This window comes from Staurois parvus, unplaced genomic scaffold, assembly GCF_062004578.1.
Source record: "Staurois parvus isolate SC_StPar_1 unplaced genomic scaffold, SC_StPar_1.0 ptg000244l, whole genome shotgun sequence".
NCBI lineage: Eukaryota > Metazoa > Chordata > Amphibia > Anura > Ranidae > Staurois > Staurois parvus.
The window spans coordinates 1,693,626-1,709,185 of NW_028318040.1; positions in this window are offsets into that span (position 1 = coordinate 1,693,626).

Here is a 15,560-nt window from a genome sequence, read left to right on the forward strand (position 1 = left end):
TAGCTGCAGTTAATACAATATATACAGTGTATATAAAAATGTATTAACTACACCAGCCTTTCTCAACCGGGGTGCTGCCAGAGGTCTTCAGGGGTTCCGCGGGGAGAATGGCTGCCACTTGAGCCCCAGCTCCTGATCCCCAGCCGCACTGTACATCGGCACTGGGAGCCGTCACAGCGCTGAGCAAAGTGAAAGGGAGTGTATTCTGTGCTCTCTGCTTCCCCTAGAGTACAGTACCCGGCTGTGTGATGGAAGCTAAGGTACTGGAACTTTTCATAATACTGTATACATGTGCCTGAGTGTGTGTATGTGTACATGTGTGTGCGCGTGCACGTATGTGTGTGTATATACATGTGTGTGTCCGTGTGTGTGTGTATCTGTGTGTGTAAGTGTAAATGTGTGTACGTACGTGTGTGTACATGAGTGTGTGTGTGTGTACATGTGTGTGCACGTGCATGTATGTGTGTGTGTGTATATACATGTGTGTGTACGTGTGTCCATGTGTGTAAGTGTACATGAGTGTGTGTGTGTGTGCGCGTGCATGTATGTGTGTGTATATACATGTGTGTGTACGTGTGTGTGTCTGTGTGTGTGTGTGTTTGTGTACATGTGTGTGTAAGTGTACATGTGTGTGTGTACGTACGTGTGTGTACATGAGTATGTGTGTGTACATGTGTTTGTATGTGTGTGTCTGTTTTTATATGTGTGTGTATATGTATTTTACTTTTAATCTTGACCCCCTATTCCTGTCCTATTAGAACTGCTGTTTTAGAACTTGTTCATAATAGCAGCAAGGACTGCTGCTCCTCTAAAAAGCAATCAATGCTCCGATCGCTTTTTAGAGGCATTTAACAGGTGGTGAAGAGGAAATATGTTGCCTCCTCATCACCTGGTTTAACCTCGTAAAAAGCAGCATCAATCACCACACCACTACTGCGTGCAATGCGCACACATTTGCGGGGTGGTTGTAGTTCAAGAATAATCATTAAATAAAATCTACATATTTTAATGTTTTAATTATTAATATTACCACTCCCTAATTAGGGAGCCCTAAAGTTCAATGCTATGGTAATCACCAACTCACCTTTAACATATTAAGGTGGGGTCCTCATGAAACCCAACACACACTAACAAACAATAGAGGGCATAGAACTTCCCCAGAGAACAGTAGTTTGAAAGAAAACCAACAGCGGTGTAAATCATTTTAGTTATTTACACCACTGTTGGTTCTCTTTCAAACTACTGTTCTCTGGGGGAGTTCTATGCCCTTTATTGTTTGTTGGTTGTAGTTCAACCCCATTCACAGGGAGGTATACTTCCAGCTGCGGCAACAGCATGTGTGTATGCCCAGCTGCTGTTTCTGCAGCTAAATGGGGAGCAGTTGGGGGTGGTAAAAGCAGCTCAATTGTGTGGTTTTACTGCTCTCCAACCTCACAGATGAACAAGCCCTTGGTTTACATCTGTGTGGCTGTGTGTAGGGCAGTTCATTCATTTCAATGAGCTGCCTTACCTGCAGAAATGCAGGGAAAGTCATCCCTGACCTTAGTTTTAAAATTGCACCACACCAAAAACACCCTGCGTTTACCAATGTATGCTAAATAGCAGAGCATTTGTCTGTGTGTCAGGAATGAGCGTGATTTCGCATGCGTTCAGTGACACACAGTAACATGAACCAAGTCTTGGACAGGGCTGCCTCGTGACTGAAAATACTTTTCAAGGGCGCCCCAACTGGAAAAAGGTTGAGAAACACTGAACTACACATATAAAAAAATATATATAATCCAGTAGTTGCCACTGCACACATATCCAGGAGGAAATGGGCCTGGGTGCTCAGCAAAGCTTGAAGTACATATAATCAAAAAGATATGGTTGTACTCACAGAGCTTTAAAGGTGAACGCACAATGATAAGGTTTTATTTTGAGGAGGCACAAGCTTATCTTTCTCAGGCAAGGAAGACAAGCTTGTACTCATTGAAATAAAATCTTATCACTGCGTGTTCACCTATCAAGCTCCATGAGTGCCACCCTATCTTTTGGAATATTTGTATTATACATTATATATATACACATAAATACACACTATATACAGACCCATCAACAAATTTTGTTGGTATCCTTCCAAAAGAAAAGAATAACCACAATTTTCTCTGAAATACTTTGAAAATGACAAAAGTAATTGACATTTATGTTTATTCCATATTTAATAAAGTCAGATATTGCTTTTGAGAATGGCATGGACAAAATGATAGGACAATTAAAGCTTACCAGGGAAGGAAGGAAATGTTTTTCCTTGCAGGAAGATTGCTACCGCAGTGCAAAGGTTTGATGCTCATTTAGGTCTGGGGTCTGCAAAAAGTAGTTTCAGTTAACCAGTCCTCTGCTCACCCAACAGCCGGAACTTTTCTTTACTCCCCTATGCTCCGGCAGTGGACTGTCCTGTGGTTTTCACACCCAGTGCTGAGCTACGAGTTCTGCAATGGGCTTCAAAACATCAGGGGACCTGCGAAGCATTGGTGAGAGGAAGCTTTGGGGACCTGTCTTTACATCCTCAATGGAACCTGCAGGAGCAGAGAATCAAGTAAGAAATTATTTTTATGGCCCCCTAGACCTAAACAGGAATTTAACCTTTACAGTGTGGGATCAGCAAAGGAGCATTTTTCCCTTTCCTGGGATTTAGCTTTAATTTAATATTTTGGTGTACAATCTTCAGAGGCACTAGGAACAAGTGATTTCTGTAGCTATTATCAGTCTTTGGCACATTTTTTAGCTCTCTCCATAGGTGTTTGATAGGATTCAGATCAGGGCTTAAAGAAGGCCACTTCAGAATAGTCGAGTATTTGTTCTTGGTTGTTTTTATCTGTGTATTTTTATGACCTGAGACAGAGCTTTTGTGACACTATACAGTATGTGTCACTCTAGAATTCCTTGATAGTCTTCAGATTTCACTGTGTCTTGCACAGATTTAAGGCATTATGTGCCAGATGGTGCAAGAGAGCTCTAAAACAGAATTAAGCTTCCACATGTTTCACAGTAGGTATGGTGTTCTTTTCTTTAAAAACGTATTTTTTTCATAGAGCTGATGTGAAAAAAAGTTTTGCTTTTGTCTTATCTGTCCAAAGCACATATTCCCAGAAGTACTGTGATTTCTCTATATGCATTTCAGCAAATTCTGATCTGGCTTTTTTATCTTTCAATAGTAGAGGCTTCTTGGGTCTTCTTCCATTCAGTCCCCTGTTCCTCAAAAAAGAACAGATGGTGTAGCCAGACACTGATGTACCTTGACTTTGGAATTCAATTTGTATCTCTGTGGGAATTTTTCCTTGGCTATTTGACTGCAGGTCATACTATCGTTCCATTATTGTAGGATTAATTTTACTCTAGTGGCCTTGTCCTGGGTGGTTGACTACACTCCCATGGACCTTAGACTTAATATTTCTAGCTGTAGTCACAGGAATATCAAGCTGTTTGGAAATGTTCTTATAGCCTTTACCTTTGACATGCTGACCATAATTTTCTTTCAGATCTACTCTTACAACTCGCTTCTTTTCTTTCTCTGGTCCATATTCAGTGTGGTGCACACAATTATACTAAAGAGTGACTACTTTCCTCAGTTTAAATAGGTTGACTGATTACAAGATTGAAGACCTGTGATATTAAGTTACAGAAAACAGTTTAAAATATCATTATGATCTAATTATTCATGATCTTTTCTAGGAGTACCAAAAATTTGTGCAGGCCAGAAAGCATGAGACGATTGCTTTTAATTTATTCACTTTTCAGGAGAAATTAAGCATGGTTACCAACAGTTTTGTCCACCTGTGTGTGTATATATCTATATATATATATATATATATATCTTACTACGGTGATCTGATATATCCATCATCAGCATGCACAAAATTACAGTGGTTCTAAGCTCAATTTGTTTTTCCTTTAATGCATTATCTGCATTAGGGTATAAAATTCCCCACTACTTAATCTACTCACCCGCATCACTGACTCACCAATCCAGCACCACTCCCCTCTCTTCTGGTCTCATGGGAGACACTGAAAGCAGTGGGAGCCATAGGTTCCCATGAGGAGGGGGACACACTGGTGCTGTGTGCACAGGAGTGCACCTGCATTGGTGCCCCTTAGCTCCTAGATTGCTGAGGGGGCACTCGGAGGAAGGAGGAGCAGACAGTGCCTTGCAGGGAACTGAAAAAGGGGAGGTAAGCGAGTCTGCTCTGTGCAATATTGCAATTATTACATCTTTTTTAGTTATAAAAAGTAACCTTTACTATCATTAGTTTTTATAAAAGTAAACTAATCATGTTTGTTCAGATTCACCATTCCGTGTACAGTGCTGTACTACAAACATTATATTTATATAGTTATCAGCTATTACTATGAAAAAGTATTTGTACTGTTGCAGGGTGTGTATCTTGAAGAATAGCTCTTATTATTCTCTCTTTAAGATAAAACCATATATGTACATTTACTGTACATTGTTGTGAGCATTTCATGACTTGCTATGCTCATTAAAGGTATCCTATTATGAAACTAAGATCAGCGGCGATCCTAAGGATCGTTGCTGATCTCAGATCATTAGTGGTTTAGGAACCAGAGATGATCAGCAGAAAACATGTTCTCTGCTGATAATCTCCGCACACAGAGTGAGAGAGCGATGTCAGCCCCTCACTGGCGGTCTGTGTGAAAATTCTCCCTACAGGTTCTCCAACCCAGAGGTAGAGAATCAGGAAGAGAAGAGTGAATCCCAGGAGAACTGAGGAGGAAGATTATTGACTTCCTTCATCCTCAATCAGAGCTAACAGCCGTTTTCTAGAGTTCAAAGCATTTGTAGATCGCTTCTCTCCTCATTAGGAGAAGCGATCCACACAACTTCATGAACAGGCATTCAGAGGAGAACGGTCTCCTCTGAGAATGCCAGAGAACTGAGCAGCAGTCATTTACCGCTGCATGATAAAAGGATACCACAATCAGAAAAAGTATATGTAATGCTACATGTGGTATTCAAAGTGAACCTGCTAGGATGGAAACATGGAAACAAGTTACTACTGCTGATCTGCTATTTAGGGTTGCAGGCTCCCGAGCTGTCATCCTGGTCCTCACTTGCCTCCCCACCTGCTAAATAACTGACCTGGAACAAACATGGCATGCCATTGGGGTGTCTTTAGCAATGTATTGTCACCCACAGCACATCACAAAGGCAAGGCATTTTGAACAAGCTGCGGAGGACGTTCCTTTCCTGTGCCACTTTCTACTGTGAACTGGCCCTGACTCCTTTTTTCTCTGTTCGAGTTAAAGCATTATTTCGGGTTTACTTTCACTTTATTGTTATTAACTTTATTATATAGGAGAAATGTATGCGCAGGCCAAAGGGGAGATCAACAGCACCACATCTCGCTATAGTATCACACAAACAGTGAATTAAAACATTGGGGCTTTTCAGGTGCCAATAAATACATGTATTAAACAATATGAAACTCTCAATTTTATTCATATATGCCAAAGATCCATTAAAAATTACATCAGTTGAATTAAAAATATCTAAAATCATGCAGGTCTCATCATTTACATCAGATATTTGCTATCAGGGGCGGACTGACAACTCATGGGGCCCCTGGGCAATAGGGGATCATGGGGCCCCTGTGTCCTTGCCCAAACTCAAAAAAGCCTATGAAAAAGGTACCAGGGGCATCTCATGGGGTCCCATACTGCCCCTGGGCACTGCCCGAGTTTCCAAATGGTCAGTCCGCCCCTGTTTGCTATGACATGAAATGGTGCATTTATCCAATGATGATTGCTTGATGTAGTCATCTCAACATGTTTCTCCTTTAATTTGGCTTCCTCGGGAGATGTAGCACTACAACAAATGAGCTGTATCGAGATATGAACAGAAAATTAATTCAATTTTGCAATCAATACTATACATACAGACATAAGTGTATAACAAAATTTGATTAAAGCCATCTCACCACCAATGATAATATTATAATAATTTAACCTAAGGATGTGCAGAAATCCCAAAGGGTAGACCCAATAAGCATGCATTACAACTGAGACCCAGGTGGTATATAGTAAGCCACAGGAGGGGTATTGGAATATTTTTTCATGAAAACATCTATCCCCTATAGTAAATCGTCACTTTTTGAGCTCAGGTCCAATTACAATACATGAACAGCTCTATTGACTTGTGTTTTTAACATCTGCTTTAAACCCTATCCATTTTTTCAACTTTCTGTCCACTGGTCAGTTTGATCATAGCACGTCAGCATATTGTACAGTAAGCATGTTCATAATCCAAATGAACGACCTCTTATAAAATAATGTGCTTGTCTACAGAGATTCATTGAAAATGATGTTCTTTAATAAATCTGCCATACATGTCACTAGAAATGTTTTTCTGTGCTTTATTTTCTTGACACAGAGCATAGAACATCTCATTAGATAAGTTATAGAAGCGCAGACATGCGCAAAAGCTCTTGAATTTAGTAGGTATTCAGTTCAGCTTGTTGACAACAGCCTGTAACATTTTTGGAAGGTAAGTTTTATTAATGTTAATATTAATGAAAACTACATTTTACAGAAGAGCAGATATAAAGCAAATAAAGCAGAACATGTTGGATCAGTATGTTATTGAAAAATCTAATTTACAGCAATAATTTAAAATAAACTAAAAAAGACCACGAGACTGCCTCTTCATCCTTTCTCCTGTTTTTATTCCAAAGTCCAAGCACTCATGTACATGTGCAGTCATGTTTGCTGCTCCTCTGAAAACTGATTTGCATTTGGTCACTTTTTAGAGGCGGCTGGAAGATGTGTCGCCTCCTTGCTGTCTGTGTTAACCATTGAAAGCCCACAGTACCACGTGCTTTACACACGGTTATGGCACGGCGCAACAGTACTGCTTACTAAATGTGACCTGCCGCATACATTTTGCTTCACTGTGACCACAGCAGTGTGTACTATCGCCCGGAGCAGCCCCTGGATGGTCAGCTTAAGCACCCCTGCGCCCCTACCGCTGCCATCAGGGCCCATCCGGGCCCCTGTGCCTGCTGCCGAGAACCCCACCAACACCCACAGTCACTCCGTCCCTCCAGCGGAGCTCCGGCGGTTCGCAGCAGCTTGAGGCCTACCACGGCACCCGAAGCCGCGGTGTTTCCTGCCAGCCGTGGCTGGAATCGCGGCGGGAATTGCGGCCGCGGCGGGACGCCTCCGCTCCTCCGGGAAGCTACCACCACCACCAACGGTCCTGCTAACCCAGGAGGGATCCACCTCCACCCCGACGCTCCAGGACACCAGGTACTTCACCAGGGGCGCCCACTACCCACCAGGGAGCCCAACCACCATCACACCGCCAGCCTCCAGGGACTCAGGGATCCCACCATCCACCTGAAACCCCAAACCACCAGGGACCCTAAGCCACTATCCCTCCAGGGATCGCTACTACCCCACCAGGGATAGCACGGCCACCATCCCACCGGGGATCCCCTGCCCACCACCCCACCTGGGACTACCAGCCAGCCACCACACCAGGGACCGCTCGCCCAGCACCCTGCTTTCCGGCACGCTATTCCCTCTGGCGATGCCCCGGCGACTAATGGCCCACCACGACCCTTGAAGCCGCGGTCTCTCCTACCGGCCGCAACAGATCACGGTTGAGCACAAACCACGCAGGGCCAACGATCGCTACCGCAACGCCCCGCTCGACCCTGATGACGATCCTTCAACACCTTCAGCGCCTCACGACGCCGAGCCCTCAGCACCCGACGCCTGGCCTCAACAACCCCAGTCACCGAGCCGCCAGCATCACCAGTCGCCGTGCCTACCATCGCCCCCAGCCATCGCACCCTACGACCCCTCCACTAGCCGAACCACCGTACCCACTGAAGACATGCCACAGCACCCATGGTCGCCAGCTTACTGCACCCACAGACTGCTGCCAACCAGCTGCCGCCCTCCACCCTCACTCTACCCCTACAGAAGGACTCAAATGACTCTCCCACGGTAATACAGATTCCCCACACCACCTTGCCCTGACCTGTATCCCTTCACCTCCCCTGACCCAACTGTCACCCCACCCACCCCAACATGCCTCCTGCACTCCTCCTCCTCATTTTCCTCTCCACCATCCCAAAAATCACCTCCCTCTACCCGCCTACCCCCCCAAAACAGTTCTACATTGCCCCTTCACTTCTCCCCTCTCCCCACTACGGCACTCACCACCTCCTCCTGCTACTCCACTCCCCCGTCGACCCACGTGCCACCACTATCAGACCCACACGCTCCTACACTTCCCATCCCCATGCCACCTTCCTCACCCTTCTCCTCCTATCTGCTGGGGACATCTCCCCGAACCCTGGCCCCTCACCACCTCACCCCTCCTCTAGGGACCCCCCTGCTCCCGCCAGCTGCCGTAACCCCCTCAACCTCATATCTGTGCCCCTTCTCCCCGCATCCATCCCCCCTCTCTCGGTTGCACTCCTGAACGCCCGCTCGGTCTGCAACAAACTTACTGCCATCCATGACCTCTTAATCTCCCGCTCCCTTAACCTCCTAGCCATCACCGAAACTTGGGTACAGGCCACTGATTCCACCTCCCCTGCGGCACTCTCCTATGGAGGTCTCGTCTGGTCCCATTCACCAAGACTGAGCGGTCACAAAGGTGGTGGGGTCGGCCTGCTCCTATCACCGCTGAGCACCTTCCAGGTCCTCCCTAATCCTCCCTCCCTAACCTTCTCCTCCTTCGAGGCTCACTGTATCCGGCTCTTCACCCCCACCCCCCTAAGGATCGCAGTGATCTACAGGCCGCCCGGATCCATACCCCGCTTCCTGGATGACATCGCTGCCTGGCTTCCCTTCTTCCTCTCCTCTGAGCTACCAACCATCATCCTCGGGGACTTCAATATCCCCATCAATGACAACAGCCTGGCTACTTCCCAACCTCCTCCTTCGCGCTCACACAGCACACTCAATCCTCCACCCACATCATTGGGAACACCCTGGACCTCGTCTTCTCCCACCTCTGTACCCTCAACCAGTTCTCTAACACCCCCTTCCCTCTCTCCGACCACCACCTCCTCACGTTCTCCATCTCCCCCTCCCTTAACTCCCCCCCCCAGAGCGCCAAACCATCACCAGCCGCAACCTCAACCCGGCCCCCCTCCACTCAGCTGCCGACCGCTTACACGACAGCATCCTTCCACTGTCTTGTCCTGACCTAGCCACTAACACGTACAACGACTCACTATCAGCTACCCTAGACTCTCTGGCACCCCTAACCACACGCTACATCAAACCCAGACCGCTCCAACCCTGGCAGAACGACCACACTAAATGCCTCAAACGTCGCAGTCGCGCGCTAGAGAGACTATGGCGCAAAACCAAGTCCCCCCGTTCATTCTCCCTCTACAAATCTGCCTTCCTCACTTACACCTCCTCCCTCCACGCCGCCAAGCAGGCTTACTTCGTAAACCTGATTAACACCCTCTCCTCCTGCCCTCGCCGACTCTTCTCCACCTTCAACTCCCTGCTCTCCCCCCCCCCCTCCTCCACTCAGTACCTCACTCACCGCCCACGAAATTGCCACTCATTTCCACAACAAAATTGATGCAATCCGTCAGGACATAGTCAACTCGCAATCTACCTCCCCACCTAGCCTCCCCCCCCCCCCATCTCCCCCTCATCTCTTCCCTCCTCTGACCTCGCAACCGCACTGCCCCCCTCCACACCCAAGACCCCGCTTACCGTAACCCCACCAGCTCTGCACTCCTTCAGCCCTACTACCACTGAGGAAGTCACCAGGGTCTTCTCAGAAGCCCGCCTCACTACCTGCCCCCTGGACCCTATCCCCTCTCGACTCCTCCAGTCACCCCCCTCTTCCCTCATCTGCTCCCTCACCCACATCTTCAATCTCTCCCTCTCTACCGGCGTATTCCCCTCCCCCCTAAAGCATGCGCACATCACCCCCATACTCAAAAAGCCCTCCCTGGACCCCTCTGACCCAAACAACCTCAGACCCATCTCCCTGCTGCCACTCACTTCCAAACTCCTGGAGCGCTTAGTCTACAACCGCCTAAGCGCCCACCTAACTGACAACAACCTCCTTGATCCACTACAGTCCGGCTTCCGTACCCTACACTCCACCGAAACCGCCCTCCTCAAAATCACCAACGACCTACTAACCGCCAAAGCCAAAGGCGACTACTCTGTCCTCCTCCTCCTGGACCTCTCCGCGGCCTTCGACACAGTTGACCACCCCCTCCTCCTTAATAAACTACTCTCCCTTGGCATCAGAGACACCGCTCTCTCCTGGTTCTCCTCGTACCTATCCCGACGCTCCTTCAGTGTCACCTACAATGGTGCCACCTCCCCCTCACTCCCCCTCTCTGTTGGGGTCCCCCAGGGCTCTGTCCTTGGACCCCTTCTCTTCTCCATCTACACCTCCTCCCTTGGCAAACTCATACACTCCCACGGCTTCAACTACCATCTCTATGCTGATGACACTCAAATTTACCTCTCCACCCCTCACCTCACCTCCACTTTCTCCGCCCGCATCACTCACCTCCTAAACGACATCTCTGACTGGATGTCGCTCCATTTCCCCAAACTCAACCTCTTCAAAACCGAGCTTCTCGTCTTCCCTCCTGCCCGCGCCCCCCCCCCCCCATCCTATCCATCACTACTAACATCACCACCATCAATCCCGCCCCGCAAGCCAAAGTCCTTGGAGTCATTCTGGACTCTAACCTCTCCTTCCAACCTCATGTCAAATCACTCACAAACACATGCAGACTCCACCTCTGCAATATCGCCAAAATACGCTCCTTCCTTACCCCAGACACCACTAAACTACTTGTGCACTCCCTGATTATCTCACGCCTTGACTACTGCAACTCCCTCCTCACCGGCCTACCCCAGTGCAGGCTCTCCCCGCTTCAGACCATCCTCAACTCAGCGGCTAGACTCATCCACCTCACCACCCGCTCCACCTCTGCCACCCCCCTCTGCCTCTCCCTCCACTGGCTCCCTATCGCCCAACGCATCAAATTCAAACTACTCACTCTGACCTACAAAGCCATTCACAACACTGCCCCTAACTACCTCACCAACCTGATTCCCAAGTACCACCCTACCCGTACCCTTCGCTCTTCACAGGACCTCCTTCTATCTTGCTCCCTGGTCTCCTCCTCACACGCACGTCTGCAAGACTTTTCCAGGTCCTCCCCCATCCTCTGGAACTCACTACCCCAATCCATCAGACTGTCACCTTCCCTCCTCACCTTCAGACGCTCCCTGAAAACCCACCTCTTCAGGGAAGCCTACCCCACCCTCACCTAACTGCTGCTCTCCTTCATTCCTCCTACCACTCCATCCCCTACAGCCACTTCCTCCTGTACCACTACCCCCTCCCTCCTAGATTGTAAGCTCGAAAGAGTAGGGCCCTATAACCCCTCGTGTGCTGTTTGTAGTTGCTGTAATGTTTCATGTATTGTCCCCCCCTCTATTGTACAGCGCTGAGCAAACCCTTTGGCGCTATATAAACTCAATGTAATGTAATGTACTAACAAGGCGTGCTTAGGGCTCAACCTGTTTTCAATTTGTAAATATTCAGGTCCAACATTTCATGTTTACATTATTAAAAATGTATAAAATTATTTAAAATGTTTACTAAACTTTTTAAAGTTCTAATCATATTAAACTTTATGTAAAAGTCTATAAGTTACCTTTTGGTTAAATACAGCCATTTCAATGTTTAAGGTGATTCTAAAGGCTTTTTTTTAATGACAAACATGTCTATACTTCTGTGTGCAGTGGTTTTGTTCTTGGGTCCCCCAGCGGCGCTCCTAGCCCTCTCTCCTGTTGGAGCTTGCTATGGGAGTACCCGCTGCTCTGTGTGTCCATTCACACACGGAGCTGTGGCTTGGCTCTGCCCCTCTCTTTTCTCATTGCCTCACTGGCTATGATTGACAGCAGTGGGAGCCAATGGCAGGTCTCAGTCAATGAGGAGAGGGAGTCCCAGGATAGCCGAGACTCCAGTTCACATCACTGGATCAAGAGGGGGCTTAGGTGAGTAATAGGGGGCTGGGGGGGGAGGTTTTTTTACCTTCATGCATAGAATGTATGAAGGTAAAAAAACCTTGAGCCTTTAGAACAACTTTAAAGAAAGATTAAGGCTGACCATAAATGAGTAATTTATTTTCTTCAACCAGAACAACAGAAAATTATTTGATTCCCCCATCCACACACTCAGTGGGGCTGGGGGATTCCCTCCTACTGAACTATTGTATTCTGACAGTGGGGAGACTTATCCACCATCAGAAGGCACTCATCAGGACCACCTGATCAAGAAAAAAATTCCAGCCGACTGATTGTACACTTGTTGATCGATACATCAACTTCTGTACAATCAGCCTGCCCATCCTTGGATCAAAATTTGGCTGGTTCCTGCTGAAGAGGCCGAATTTCCATCCAAGTATGGCCGGCTTAACTCACGCCATAATGTTATTAAGACTTTAAAGGCCTGGGCTGGAGGGATTCTCTGTGTAGTCACAGGGACAGGAAGCCAGTAGCATCTCTCCATGAGGACACAGACCACAAGTAGAATGGTGAAGGATCAGAGTTTCTGTCAAGTGTTTTTTTTTTCTTTTTAAACGTGACTATGATTTAAGATTAAAGCCGACCAATAAATTCATGACTAATAATCATTCTCCTCTCTGTAAAAGAAAAATCACCTGGTGTTATTAGGTGGAAAAATTAACTGTAAAGAAAAAAAAAAAGGTTAGATTTATACTTCATATACCAACCAATACCAGCCCTCCCTCCTCCCCTGCATCACAGTTTTTTGGGAATACACAGCAGATGAAATCTGCCCAGAATACACTCCAGTACATTACAAGAGCGTCTTCTCACTAGAATTTTGTTGCTCTATATTCCCCAGAATCTCAGCTTCAAGGATTGTGACATCATCCTCGCCTAAGAACCGCAATTAAGTAAGTAAGATGGGAGTAAGGTATAAATATAACTTTTTTTTTCTCAGTGATGATGCTGCAGCTTTGCTCAATGCTGAAATCGCTGAGCTACAGACACACCCGTCATCACAAGTGTCCTCGCACAGACTCGTATTGCAGAGAAGGGGAGGTAGTTTATGTGATCAGGTCTGTGTGAATTACTGAGAGCAGTAGGTTTTCTGGTGCTTATTAGGCTGCCCATCACACCTGCTATAACAGGCAGGGCCACCCATGGGGGTTACCACCGGGTCTCCTGTAGGGGGCCCTGACAGCAGAAGGGTCGGTGTGGCGCGATGGGAGGACAATTACAGAATATTAACTGTCTGTGCCTCTAGAAACTGAAAGACAGTTTCTCCCCTCTCCTTTTCACCGATTTTAGCTGGTGGAGGGAGAGACACAGTGCATCATTCTGTAATTGTCCTCCCATCTTGCCACACCAATTCCCCCTCCCTGTGCTGCCCATATTTAATTCCCTCCTGTGTGCCCAGGCCCCCTTCCGCAGCACTGCCAGCTTTCCTCTATCATTGCCTGCTGTGGGTACACAGGTGAATGGAGAGTAGGGAAAGGGGCCGGTAAATATGTTATTTACCAGCCCCTTCCTTTTCTGAATTGGACACAGTGAGCAATCGGTACCGATTGCTCCTGTGTCCATTGATAACTGAGTATAGTAAATTGTGTTTACTATGCTTCAGTTTAAGAATGAGCAAGAGCCTCTGTCTCCTATTCATTCATCTTCAGTGCAGCTAAGGACAGAGAAATGAACTGAAGAAGAAAAAAATGTGCAAAACCATTTTAAAAAATAAATTGTAAAAAAATAATTTTTAAAATTAAAAAAAAAAAATTAAAAATTGGAAAAATAAAAAAAAAATTGTAGTCTTTGTAATTCGGGTGGGGGAATGCTGCCACATAGGCTGTACAGGGCCCTGTGATTTCATTTGTACAATGTTTTCTTTACTTCATATCCACCTATGGGACTTTATATGACTTTAAAGTGCACCTGTGCCCAAGCTATGGACATTAAACATGTTACATATTCCTAACAAGCTTCAAAGTAAGCCATCCCCAACCTCCTTAGTTGCTTTTAAAGCTGAAGACCATGAACAAAAATAAGTGAATTTAAATATATATTACATAGCCTCCGTAGATATAAATCCACTTAGTGTGCAGCTACTGCCTTTGCAAACCCAGATATTACTTTGTGAAAGCACCAGTAACATCATTATGTCACTCTGCACAAGAAGAGAGAGCTACAGTGGACCCGTCTTCAGTAGAGGAAAACTCCTGCACAGATGTAAAGTTTCACACTGGATTATTGCACAGATCTGGAAGAAATACACCAGATTCAAGTAAGAATGCACATGCCTCTTGTATTTAGACAATATTTTCTGATCCTGGAGTTCAGCTTTGATGTGCAGTTAATCCTTCATAAGGATCTTCAGAGATCACAACAAAGATTTTAGAGTGAACTTCCAGTCACTTAACAAATTAGAGACAACTACTGTTTGTTTAAATTTGGGGCTTGTCGGCCTTCCAAGATCTTTTTTTCATAGAAAAAAAGCAATGTCTTTGTTGAGAAATTTGAAAATTAATTTCTTCACAATGCTTATAGATACAGAGATGACTGATGTCTTGTTTTATGATGCTTTTGCTGAATTTGTTCAGAAAATGTAAATAATTTAGAGTGCATAATCTAGGCATAGGTTAACTTTATGGTGATCCCTGAGTCCCAATGCAAGTGAACAAAGGTGTTTTGGCTTTGTACACAGGTCCAGAGTTAGCCTATCTGATCTGGGGGTGTGGTTATAAAAAAAAATAAAAAATCAGGAGGCATAATGGCAAAACTGTGTAAGTCTCTTGACAGTCTGTCACACAGTGTCACGACCTGGGAAACACTATTATGTATTAGGCCTTTTGCACACGGTACTAATGTTTTGAGCATCTGCTTTTTTTAACATAATTTCAGTTGCTTGTTTTGTGCATACATGCGCATTTGTGCATACAGTATGTCCTTAGGGAAAATTAATATTTATGCTCATATGCACGTATTCGCCATAAATTACTGACTAAAAATGCTGATATTCCGATTTTGTTTACCGAGGAATACGTAGCGTTTATTTACATGCCTGTTTGCAAAGGCACATTGTAAATAATGGGCTACATTTTACCTCGGTAAAAAAAAAAACACTGCATTGAGCTTTTTTCAAGCTGCAGTGTGCAAGAGGCCTTAGGCTGTCTTTAGATTAGGGTGATTAAACAAAACCTGTTCCCCCTTATATCAGATATTCCTATCAGAGTCCCCCTTTACATCAGGAGTCCTCATCAGAGTCCCCCTTTACATTATGACTGTTCATCAGAGTCCCCCTTTACATCAAGTTCCCATCAGAGTGCCCCCTTACATCAGATGTCCCCATCAGAATGCCCCCTTACATCAGTGTGCCTATCTGAGTGATCCATTAGATCACGGTTCCCATAAGAGCACCCCCTTACATCAGTGTCCCCAAAAGAGTTCCCCTTTACACCAATTTTCCTGATCAGAACACCTCCTTA